The sequence below is a fragment of the Myotis daubentonii genome, chromosome 3 (assembly GCF_963259705.1).
Source record: "Myotis daubentonii chromosome 3, mMyoDau2.1, whole genome shotgun sequence".
In the NCBI taxonomy this organism is placed as follows: domain Eukaryota; kingdom Metazoa; phylum Chordata; class Mammalia; order Chiroptera; family Vespertilionidae; genus Myotis; species Myotis daubentonii.
In genome coordinates this window covers 111,267,445-111,280,514 of record NC_081842.1, presented here as the reverse complement: position 1 = coordinate 111,280,514, position 13,070 = coordinate 111,267,445, and the positions used below count along the sequence as shown (strand labels likewise).

The window sequence follows — 13,070 nt, the reverse complement described above, 5'->3', positions numbered from 1 at the left end:
CCACCTTGCTGAGAGTTTTTATCAAAAATGGGTGTTGAATTTTGTCAAATGCTTTTTCTGCATCAATTGTGGTTTTTTTTCTTTCAATTTGTTTATGTGATGTATCATGTTTATTGATTTGCATATATTGTACCATCCTTGCATCCCTGGGATAAATCCTACTTGGTCATGGTGTATGATCTTTCTGATGTACTGCTGGATCCGATTCGCTAAGATTTTGTTGAGGATTTTGGCATCTATGTTCATGAGGGATATTGGCCTGTAATTCTCTTCCATTGTGTTGTCTTTACCTGGTTTTGGTATTAGGGTGATGCTGGCTTCATAGAATGAGCTTGGAAGTGTTCCTTTCTCTTAAATTTTTTGTAGTAGACTGATGAGGATCGGTTTTAGTTCTTCATTGAATGTTTGGTAGAACTCAACTTTGAAGCCGTCTGGCCCTGGACTTTTGTTTGCTGGAAGTTTTTTGATGACTGCTTCAATTTCTTCCGTAATTACTGGCCTATTGAGATTTTTAGATTCTTCCTGATTGAGTTTTGGAATGTTGTATTTTTCTAGGAACATGTCCATTTCTTCCAGGTTGTATAGTTTGTTGGAATAGAGCTGTTCATAGTATTTTTTAACAAACATTTGGATTTCTGTGGGGTCTGTTGTTATTTCGCTTCTATCATTTCTGATTTTGTTTATTTGGGTCCTCTCTTTTTGCTTCTTGGTGAGCCTGGCTAGAGGTTCATCAATCTTGTTTATCCTTTCAAAGAACTAGCTTTTGGTTTTCTTGACTCTATGTATGTTTTTTGGTCTCTATGTCATTTATTTCTGCTCTGATCATTATTACCTCCTTTATTCTGCTCACTCTGGGCTTTTCTTGTTGCTCTCTTTCTAATTCTTTGATATGTAGAGTTAGATGATTTACTACCATTTTTTCTTGTTTTTTAGAGGTAGGCCTGTAGCGCTATAAACTTCACTCTCAGGACTGCTTTCATTGTGTCCCACAGGTTTTGAATTGTTGTGTTTTTATTGTCATTAGTTTCCAGAATGTTTTTAATTTCTTCTTTGATCTCATTGGTAACCCAATCAACATTTAATAACATGCTATTAAGCTTCCAATGTTTGAGTATTCTGGGTTGTTTTTATTGTAGTTCATTTCTAATATTATGCCATTGTGATCTGAGAAGATGCTTGGTATAATTTCAATCTTCTTGAATTTTGGGAGACTTTGCTTGTGACCCAATATGTGGTCTATTTTTGAAGATGTCCCATGTGCACTTGAGAAGAACGTGTATTCCGTGGCTTTGGGGTGAAATGTTCTGAAGATGTCAATTAATTCCATCTGATCTAGTGAGTCATTTAGGATTGCTGTTTCTTTGCTGAGTTTTTGTCTAGAGGATTTATCAAGTGATGTCAGTGGTGTATTATAGTCCCCTACTATGATTGTATTGTTGTCGATCTCCCCCTTGATATATTCCAGGATTTTTTTTTTTTTATGTATTTGGGTGCTCCTGCATTGGGTGCATATATGTTTATCAGGGTTATATCTTCTTGTTGTATCTATCCCTTTAGTATTATGAAGTGGCCTTCCTTATATCTTGTTATGGCCTTCACTTTGAGGTCTATTTTGTCTGATATAAGTATTGCCACCCAAGCTTTTTTTTCATTTCCATTTGCCTAAAAGATATTTTTCTATCCCTTCACTTTTAGTCTGTGTGAGTCCCTCCTTCTGAGGTGGGTCTCTTGTAGACAGCAAATGTATGGGTCATGTTGATTTATCCATTCAGCTACTCAATGTCTTTGATTGGAGCATATAGTCCATTTATGTTTAAAGTTATTATTGAAAGGTACTTCTTTGTAGCCATTTCTATTTTTGTGCCTGTTTTCTTTGCCTTTTATTTCTTCTTTTTACACCAGTCCCTTTAGAATTTCTTGCATTGCTGGCTTGGTGGTGATAAACTCCCTTAGTCTTTTTTTGTCTGTGAAGCTTCTTATTTCCCTTTCAATTTTGAATGATAGCTTTGCTGGATAGAGAATTCTTGGATCCAGTCCTTTGCTTTGCATAACTTTGTAAATTTCCATCCATTCTTTTCTGGCCTGATGTGTTTCTGTTGAGGAATCATTTGATAATCTAATGGGAGATCCCTTGTATGTAACTTTCCATCTCTCTCTTGCAGCCTTTTAGATTCTCTCTTTGTCCTGAACATTTGCCATGGTAATTATGATGTTCTTGGTGTGGGACTTTTCGGGTTCATCTTGTTTGTGACTCTCTGTGCTTGTGTGACTTTTTTTCCCCACCTCAGGGACATTTTCTGATATTATTTCTTCCAATAGCTTTTGTAACCCTTGTTCGTTCTGTCACCCCTATTATTCATATGATGTTTCATTTCATGTTGTCCCATAGCTCCCTTAGGCTCTCCTCTTGTCTTTTATTTTTTTTTCTCCAATTGCAGTTCATTTTGGGTGTGTTTTGTTTCCTTGTCTTCTAATTCACTAATTCGGTCTTCTGCTTCTCCTAGTCTACTGTTGAAACTTTCAATGGTGTTTTTTATTGCAGCTATATCACTCCTCATTTCTTCTTGGTTCTTACATAAGTTATTGATTTTTTTCATGCATTTCTTTTTGATTCTTACATATGTTGTTCATTATTTTATATGTTTCTCCTTTTTTATTTTCAATGTCTCCCCATTCACAATACAGACCAGGCAAAGAGCCTGAGCTGAGGTGTATGTGGGGTGGGTTTACTCTCCCTCCTATTTCTGTTCAACCAGTGTAAGAACACAGCCTTTGGTAAGTACCAGGAGGCCTCATCTGTTTCTTCTTGATTCTTGCATAAGTTGTTGATTTTTTCCTCCATCCAGTTTATGCACTCTAGGACCCTTAATCTGAATTCTTTTTCTGACATGTTGCATGCCTCTATTTCACTTACCTGCTTTTCTGGCAAGTCCTCCTCTTCTTTCCTTTGGGGGTTTCTTTGTCTACCCATTTTTTATCTCACTGACAGATCTAGATGTTGAGTCATTCTCTGGCTGCTCCTTGGGTGGCTGTGGCTCCTCGGGCTGCAGTTGCTCCTCAGGCAGTTGTGGTAGCAGTTGCTCCTCAGTTGACAGCAGCTCACTCTGCTGCGTGCTGTTCACAGCCATGGTGGCTCCTCTGCCTGGTGGGGGGAGGCTTCTCACACAGCTGCCTTTCCTCAGAAAGAGGGTGTGCTGATCATAAGGCTGCTATTCCTTGGATGGGGTCGGGCTACACACGCAGCTGCTACTCCTTGAACTGGCGGACTGCTCACGTGGCTGCTCTTCCTGGAATGTGGGCTGGCTGCATGCTGCTGTTGTTCCTCTGATGTGGTGGGCTGCTTGTGGGGCTACTGCTCCTTGGACTACGACATATTGATTGCAAGTCTGTTGCTCCTCGGATGGGGGTGGGCTGCTTGCACAGCTGCTTCTCTTTGGATGGAAGTGAGCTGCATGTGTCACCGCTCCTCTTCTCCAGGTGTCTGGTTATGTGGCTTGCTCTCTAATACTTTAGCCAGACAGGATAAAATTCACCGTAACAAGACATGACTCAAGGGGAACAAAGCATGAATGTATGCACGACACTGATAATCCTTATATAAGTGACCACCTGAGAAAAGAGAATTAGGGGAAATAAAAGAGAGTACAAATTATATCTAAGAGAGAGAGAGAGAGAGAGAGAGAGAGAGAGAGAGAGAGAGAAGATTGGAGAGAAAAGAAAAAGGAGAATATATATGTATATACATATACATATATCTATCTATCTATATATCTATATATATATATATCTATATCTATCTATCTATCTATCTATATATATATATATATATATATATATATATATATATATATATATAGAGAGAGAGAGAGAGAGAGAGAGAGAGAGAACACCACAGAACCAATAGATAATCCAAACAAATAAAAACACCAAACACCAAGTAAAGAGTGTGGGGGCAGAATCTGTAGAGGCTGAGCTGATACACAGGAAATAAGGTTAAAAATTTCATAAATATGGGGAGGACCTCACTTCAGTATAGTGGAGGTAGAAAAGGGATGAGTGGATAAAAAGAGACAGAAGGGGAACAAAATAATATATTTACAAAAAAATGATTTAAAAAATGGTTTAAAATAGAAAAATAACAAGTAAAAATAAAATAAAATTGAATGATGAAAAAATAATGTGAAAAGAAGTAGAAAATAGCAACAAACAAAACAGGAGAACAAAGAAAAAGAAAAAAAAGAGCAGCAAACAAAAACGGGGAAACAAAGAAATAAGAAAAAAAAGCTAATTAAATAATAATTAAAAAATCAAAATGAAAAATTGAAATGTCATTCCTTTGGCTGGCTTAAGATCCCAGTTTTCTGGAGTGTCTGTGATTTTTTTTCTGTTGCTGGGACTCTATGGGGTGAAATTTTCTAAAGATCAATTTCTTAAATTTGAGTTCTTTAGGATTGCTGTTTCTTTGCTGATTTTTTTGTCCAGAGGACTTAACCAGTGATGTCAGTAGTGTATTAAAGTCTCCTACTATGATTGCATTGTTGTCAATCTCTCCCTTGATATATTCCAGGAGTCGTTTTTTTATGTATTTGGTTGCTTCTTCATTGGGTGCATATATGTTTATCAGGGTTATACCTCTGTTGTATCGATCCCTTTAGTATTATGAAGTGGCCTTCCGTATCTCTTGTTATGGCCTTCAATTTTGAGGCCTATTTTGTCTGATATAGGTATTGCTACCCCAGCTTTTTTTTTTTACATTTCCATTTGCCTGAAAGTTACTTTTCCATCCCTTCACTTTGAGTCTGAGTGAGTCCCTTATTCTTCGGTGGGTCTCTTGTAGAAAGCATACATATGGGTCATGTGTTTTTTTTATCCATTCAGCCACTCGATGTGTTTTGATTAGAGCATTTAGTTCATTTATATTTAAAGTTAATATTGAAAGGTACATGTTTGTAGCAATTTTTATTTTTTGTGCCTGTTTTCTTTCTTAGCTTTTTATTTCTTCTTTTTACACCAGTCCCTTTAGCATTTCTTGCATTGCTGGCTTGGTGGTGATAAACTCCCTTAGTCTTTTTTTGTCTGTGAAGCTTCTTATTTCCCCTTCAATTTTGAATGATAGCTTTGCTGAATAGAATATTCCTAGATTCAGTCCCTTGCTTTGCATCATTTTGTAAGTTTCCTTCCATTCTTTTCTGGCCTTTGGACCAAGTGATCCCACTTTTAGAAATATATCCCGAGAAACTAGAAACACCAATCAGAAAGGATATATGCACACCTATGTTCATAGCAGCACAGTTCACCATAGCTAAGATTTGGAAACAGCCTAAGTGCCAATCAGTAGATGAGTGGATTAAAAACTGTGGTACATCTACACAATGGAATACTATGCTGCAGTGAAAAAGAAGAAGTTCTTACCATTTTCGGCAGCATGGATGGAACCGCAGAGCATTATGCTAAGCAAAATAAGCCAGTCAGAGAAAGATAAATATCACATGATCTCACTCATTTATGGAATATAATGAACAACATAAACTGATGAATAAAAACAGATCCAGAGACAGAGAAGCATCGATCAGACCATCAAACCTCAGAGGAAAGGTAGGGGAGGGTGGGGGTAACAGGGAGAGATCAACCAAAGGACAGATATGCAAGCATATAGCCCTAACTAATGGACACAGACAACAGGGGGGTGAGAGCATGAGTAAGGGGTATGGGGTGGTAATGTGTGGATGAGGTCACATCTTATCTAATAAAAGAGAAACATGCAAATTGACCATACCTCCACTACACTCACAAGCCACACCCACCAGCCACGCCCATCAGCCAATCAGAGCAACTTTCTGCAAATTAACCCAAACAAGATGGCGGACAGCAGCCACGGAGCTGGAGACAGCAGGAGGCTTGGTTGCCCTGGCGATAGAGGAAGCCAAGCTTCCTGCCTGCCCTGGCTGGCTGTTGCCTCTGCTCAAGGCAACAAGTTTTAATTATAGAAGCCAAATAAATCCCAGATACCTGCTTCCAGCCAGGCTCCACTGGGAGCTTGGGTGGCTGGGGACTCTGGCCAGCTGCAAACTGCCATCAGCCCCTCAACCAGGCTGGCCACACCCTCATGGGGTGAGTGTTACTGCTTTTGGGGGTATGACCAGCCTGAAAAAGGCCTTCAGCCCCTCACCCAGGCTGGCCATTTACCCCAGCGGGACCCCCACCCTGATCTGGGACACCCTTCAGGGCAAACCAGCCAGCCCCCACCCATGCACCAGGCCTCTATACTATATAATAAAGGGTAATATGCAAATTTACCTTAACAGAAGAATGACTGGGAATGACTGGTCACTATGACACACACTGACCACCAGGGGGCAGATGCTCAATGCAGGAGCTTCCCCCTGGTGGTCAGTGCGCTCCCACAGAGGGAGGTCTGCTCAGCCACAAGCCAGGCTGATGGCTCCCAGTATAGCAGTGGTGGTGGAAGCCTCTCTCACCTCCTCAACAGCACTAAGGATGTCCAACTGCAGCTTAGGCCTGCTCCCTGCTGGCAAGTGGGCATCCCCCAAGGGCTCCCAGGCTGCCAGATGGATGTCTGACTGCCAGCTTAGGCCCAATCACCCGGGGAGCAGGCCTAAGCCAGCAGGTGGTCATCCCCCGAGGGGTCCCAGATTCCAAGAGGGCACAGGCCGGGCTGAGGTAACCCCCTGAGTGCCCAAATTTTTGTGCACTGGGCCTCTAGTATGTAATAACTTAATCAATAAAGAAATTTTTTAAAAAAGAATACTGTATATTTTAGCCCTGGCCAGTTTTTCTCAATGGTTAGACCACCAGATCTCAGAACAAATGGTTGTGGATTTGTCAAGGGCCCATATCTTGGTTTTGCAGGTTCCCCAACCTGGGGGCACATGTGGGAGGCAAGCAATTTATATGTCTCTCTCTCTTTTAAATCAATGTTGCTGTCTCTCTCCACCCCTCCCCATCCCTTCCTTCCACTCTTTCTAAAAATCAATAGAAAATTATCCTCATGTGAAGATTAACAAAACAAAAGAATGAAAAAATAATACAGTATAGTTAAAGTGCAAGTTCTAAAAATGAAAATACACACATTATCCTGATTACTTCTATGCAACCAAATATATACATGCTACTTTTTGCTCACACATAATTATTGATGTTTTCTTTTTCACTTCTTTATTATTATTTTTTCTTTATTGATTAAGGTGTTACATATGTGTCCTTATCCCCCCATTGCTCTCCCCCCCCCCATGCCCTCACCCCTGGTGTCTGTGTCCATTGGTCATGCTTATATGCATGCATACAAGTCCTTTGTTGATCTCTCCCCTTACCACCATTCTCCCCTCCCTTCCCTCTGAGGTCTGATCAATGCTTCTCTGTCTCTGGATCTGTTTTTGTTCATCAGTTTATGTTGTTCATTATATTCCACAAATTAGTGAGATCATGTGATATTTATCTTTCTCTGACTGGCTTATTTCACTTAGCATAATGTTCTCCAGTTCCATCCATGATGTTGCAAATGGTAAGAATTCCTTCTTTTTTACACAGTGTAGTATTCCATTGTGTAGATGTATCACAGATTTTTAACCCACTCATCTGCTGATGGGCACTTAGGCTGTTTCCAAATCTTAGCTATTGTAAATTGAGCTGCTATGAACATAGGGGTGCATATATTCTTTCTGATTAGTCTTTCTGGTTTCTTGGGATATATTCCTAGAATTGGGACCACTGGGTCAAATGGGATTTCCATTTTTGTTTTTTGAGGAAACTCCATACTGTTATCCACAGCGGCTGCACCAGTCTGCATTCCCACCAGCAGTGCAAGAGGGTTCCTTTTTCTCTGCATCCTGGCCAGCACTTGTCATTTGTTGATTTGTTGATTTGTTGATGATAGCCATTCTGACAGGTGTGATATGGTACTGCATTGTTGTTTTGATTTGCATCTCTTGGTTTGTTAGTGACTTTGAGCATGTTTTCATATGTCTCTTGGCCTTCTGTATGCCCTCTTTCAAAAAGTATCTATTTATGTCCATTGTCCATTTTCTTATTGGGTTGTTTATTTTCCTTTTGTTAAGTTGTATAAATACCCTGCAAACGTTGGAGATTAAACCCTTATTGATGATAACATTGGCAAATATGTTCTTCCAGGCAGTGGGCTTTTTTGTTGTTTTGTTAATGATTTATTTTGCTGTACAAAAGCTTTTTATTTTGATGTAGTCCCATTTGTTTATTTTCTCTTTAGTTTTTATTGCCCTAAGAGCTGTATCAGTGAAGATATTGCTTCAGCATATGTCTGAGATTTTGCTGCCTATGAATTCCTACAAGATTTTTATGTTTTCCTGTCTTACATTTAAGTCCTTTATCTATTTTGAGTTTGTTTTTGTGTATGGTGTAAGTTGGTGGTGTAGTTTCATTTTTTTTTTTTTTTTGCATGTATCTGTCCAATTTTGCCAACACCATTTATTGAAGTGGCTACCTGGATTCCATTGTATGTTCTTGCCTCCTTTGAGGTTTTCTATTTGCTAAACAATATAAAAAATCACCCTCTAACATTACATTTGTGTAATAAAAAAACTTATACAGCACAATAATAAATGCATGTTGTTTTTAACTTGTTTTTTTTTGATATTTGCTTCTCTGTTAAGTCATTTAGAAAATTTAATTACTTAGACATTTTTCTTTCTCAGAATTAATTCACAGAAACCTTAAATTTATTAATACTAATTTCCCACTTTTACTCTTCATCTTGACTAGGTGAGCAGAAACTATAATCAAACGCACCTGCATTTCTAGTTTGCATTACGGCATATGAATTTGAAAGGCTACTTAAAATTACTTATTTATGTAAATTATGGTATACCTATAATGAATGATGATCATTTCAAACATTAGTAATAAATGTTGTAAATGTAAGCCCTTTTGCTGCCACTTCTCTTTCCTCTTTATCATTCAGTTTTTTAAATATTATTGAAAAAATTTCACTTAAAACATAGCATAAAAAAGTAGGAACCACTTTCTGGAAATAAGAAAATAAAATGATAAATGCTTTTTATTAAACTTATTGGAATGACATTGGTTAATAACTGTCAGGGTCAGCCTGACAAGGTTGACCCGGGCTGAGGCAGGGAGGTGGGAATTGAGAAAAGAAAGAAAGACAGGAAAGCGGCATCGGTAGGACTCCAGTTCTCTCAATGAACTGAAGCGAGTTTATTAGCCACACACTCTTATTTATACACAATACACTGAATAGGAGGTCTGTCAAGAGGAATGTATTCTTTGTTCCTCTTAATCTCTAAGGGAGAGACATAACAGAAGGACAAGTTCTCAGTACAGCGTATCTCAGTAAATAGTTACAGACTTCTTGGTAAGCCATGAAAGGCTGTTCTCATTCTACAAATGTTGCTCTCATTCTACTGATAATCGCCATCCAAACAAGTCTGGGAAAACTGTGTGGGTAAGGGTCCCAGCCTTGCTAGCCCCTTCAAGTGCAAGGACCTTGCCAGCTTACATCTGACCCCCAACAAATAACATTGTATAAATTTCAAGTGTACAACTCTGCAATACATCATCTGTATATTGCATTGTGAGTTCACCATCCCAAGTCAAGTCTTCTATCATCATCATATATTTCACCTCATCATATTTTTACCCTCTTCATTCTCCACCCATCCCCACCCCATCTAGTAACAACCATACTATTGTCAGTGTCTACGAATTTGTTTGTATCTACAAGTTCATTTGTTTTGTCTGTTTGTTTCTTGCTTTCAATTTTACATCTCATATATGAGTGAAATAATATGTTTTTTGTCCTATCACATCTGACTTACTTTGCTTACCTTGATACTCTCAAGATACATCTATGTTGTCTCAAATGGTAGTATTTCATCCTTTCTTATAGCTGAGTAGTATTCAATTGTAAATATGTGTCACATCTTCTTAAGGACACTGAGGTTATTTTCATGTCTTGGCTACTGTGACTAAAGCTGCAATAAACATAGGGGTACATATATCTTTACAAATAAATGTTTTTAATTTTTTTGACCCAGAGGGATAGATGGGTCTTATGGTAGCTCTATTCTTAATTTTTTGAGGAAACTCATATTGTTTTTCATAATGCTGTGCCAGTTTACATTCTCATCAGTAATGAATGAGGGTTCCTTTTTCTCCACAACTTCTCCAACATTTGTTTTATTACTTGTTTTATTGATAATAGTCATTAAAACAGGAGAGATGTTATAGTTCACCATGGTTTTTATTTGCATTTCCCTCACTTTTCTTCAGCATAGTTCTTAACCAGTGCAATCAAGTAAGAGAAAAAAAATAAAAGCCATCCAAATTGGGAATGAAGTAAAATTGTCACTTTTTTCAGATGACTTGATTCAATGTGTGGAAAATCCTAAAGACTCGACCAAAAGACTATTAGAAACCATAAACAAATACAGAATAAGTAGCAGATACTAAATTAATGTGCAAAGTCCATCACAATCCTAAAGGGTGTCCCCCCAAAATGTATACACATGTTGAATAATTACAAAGTCAGTGTTTATTAAAAGACATTTCATTTTCAAAATGAGCTATCAGCTGTTAAAGTATGTATACATTTTGGGGGAGACACCCTGTATATACTAAAAATAAAACAACAGAAAAAGAAATAAAGAAAAACTTCAATTTGCAATTACAACAAAAATAGTAAGATAACTAAGAGTAAACTTAACAAAGGAAGTGAAGGACATATACATTGAAAGCTATAAGGTATACCATAATTTACATAATTGTTAAAATAAATTGGGTTAGACACAAAGAAATGGAAAATATTCCATGATTATGTATTTCAAGAAACAGTTAAAATGGCTAATTACCCAAAGCAATATATAGATTTAAAGTAATCCCACTAAAAATCCCAGTGACATTTTCAAAGAATTAGAAAAAAAATATCCTCAAATTTATATGGAATCACAAAAGACCTCAAATAAGCAAAATAATATTTAGAAAAAAGAACAAAGCCAGAGGTCTCACGCTGACTAAATTATATTACACAGCTACTATAATCAATAAAGTGTGGCATTGGCAGATAAGACCAATAGAATATAATTGAGAACCCAAAAATAAATGTTTATTTTATTATAAAGAAATTTTTACATTAGAAAAGTAATTCTTAGTTGCAAATGTATATCTGATTTTCTGAATTGAGTTTATTTTGGTTTGTTTTCTTTTTTTAAACATAGGTGTGCTCCTAATGTGATTTCTACATAATAATGAAATTTCTATGTAAAATGTTGAAATTTAAGAGAGAATATTCAGTGTTCTAAACCCTTGAAAATCCTTGATTTGTTCCAAAAGAAGGTGTTTTGTAGTTAGATTAAACCTGCAACTTATTTATTAAATTAATAATAAACCAGGAACAAAATCAAATAATTGTCTAATACTTGAGGATGAGTGCCTAAATCCTATATAATAAAAGTGTAATATGCAAATCAACTGAGCAGTGGAACTAACAGTAGGTCGGTAGGGGGCGGGGCCGGTGAGCAGGCAGTGCCAGGTCAGCCAAGGTGCATGCCAACGAGCAGAGGGAGAGGATGGCGATGGGGGTGGCAGTGGCTACCAGTGGTGGTGTAGTCCCCTGATTGGCCCACTGGGTCACCTCCCACAGAGGGAGGCTACCGGTGGTGGTGGCAGTGGCTGCAGCAGTGGAGGGGTGGGGCCAGCCACTCACCGGCCAACACCGTCCCCTGATCAGCCTGCCCAGTTGCCTCCCGCAGAGGGAGGCCAGACAGTCAGACGCACCCTGAGGTCTCCTGGACTGCGAGAGGGCACAAAGCAGGGCTGAGGGACCCACCCCCTGAGTGCATGAATTTTCAGGCACTGGGCCTCTTGTTTATAGATAAAAGGTTTCAGTATAGAAAATTGCAAGTACTTTCATTGCATGATCAGAATAAGAGAAATATGCTAATAGACATGCACACACACAGTGGCAGGCATTCAAACACAGAATTTCTTGAACGTCTAGGAATATTGCAGATTATCCATGTTTCCCTTTTCTTCACTAACTTAGAAAAGGACTCACACTTTCAAAATTGAAATCTCAGTCTTCCCTTTTGTAAATTATCTGTCACCATATGTTATCCTGATTATAAATTCCATAAAAATAGAGATATGTCTGTTTGCTTAATATTATTTTTCCAGAGCCAGTATAGTACCTGAAACATAGCAAGAGGTCAATAAATATTTATTGCATAAAAATAAACACATACCTGCATAAAGGAAGACAAAATTGACCTTAAGTAACTGCAAGAGTCAGCAGATAAGAGAAACTTTAAAAAGATTATAATTTTATTAAGTGAGATGTAAAATACACAGTCAAGGGTAGGAAAATGTTGTCTTTTTTTTTTAAGTTTGGGAAACCATTGTTATTTTCATCACAAACCACAAATCAAATTCAATTAAGAATTATTAAGGTCAGAGATCCAAGATGGCTGCCGACGAGACTGCAGGCTGCTAGGTAGTGTGAGAGTGAGAGAACAAAAAGAGAGTGCTTGGACGTGCGGGAGTGTCAGTATTTGTGAGTGAGGGACAGCTATACTCTAAGGAACTGTTGGGGACTGGCAGATGGCACCCCCCCCCCGTACTTTCCCCCATGACTGGGCAGCCTCTACTGCAGCTGAAATCTCTCCCAGAGCAGCCAGCTCTGCCACAGAGGCTGTGCCATCTTGAAGGGGAGATGGCTGTGATCAGAGACTGACTGTGATTGGAACCCCAGCCTTACCTTCAACCAGGGAGCTCTCAGATGCCTCCTAGGACCTTACAACCACAATGCCCAGGGGCCAGTTAACTCAGCTGCAAATCCATGAATGCTGGAACTCCAACCTCCTGGACCACAGGCGCCTGGGAGGTCTGCTCAAGGGGAGACAAACGCTGGAATTCGCAGACAGGCCCTGCGCCTTCTCACAGAGCAGAAGGAACAGCCGAATCAAAGAGCACCCATCTGGAACTGGAGAATTAAACACAGCTGGCATTGCCTAAAGAAAGGTGAGATTTGGGATCCAGGCTAGAGGGAGAAACCGTGCAGTGGA

General features: G+C 38.7%; 1 non-coding gene across 1 annotated transcript; it reads right to left on the bottom strand.

The window, feature by feature from the left end:
- Positions 1 to 2,660: 2,660 nt before the first annotated feature.
- LOC132232212 (small nucleolar RNA SNORA51) lies at positions 2,661 to 2,792 on the bottom strand. Its single transcript, XR_009452350.1, has one exon. It is a non-coding gene; the product is annotated as a small nucleolar RNA SNORA51 (small nucleolar RNA).
- Between the last annotated feature and the right edge of the window lie 10,278 nt (positions 2,793 to 13,070).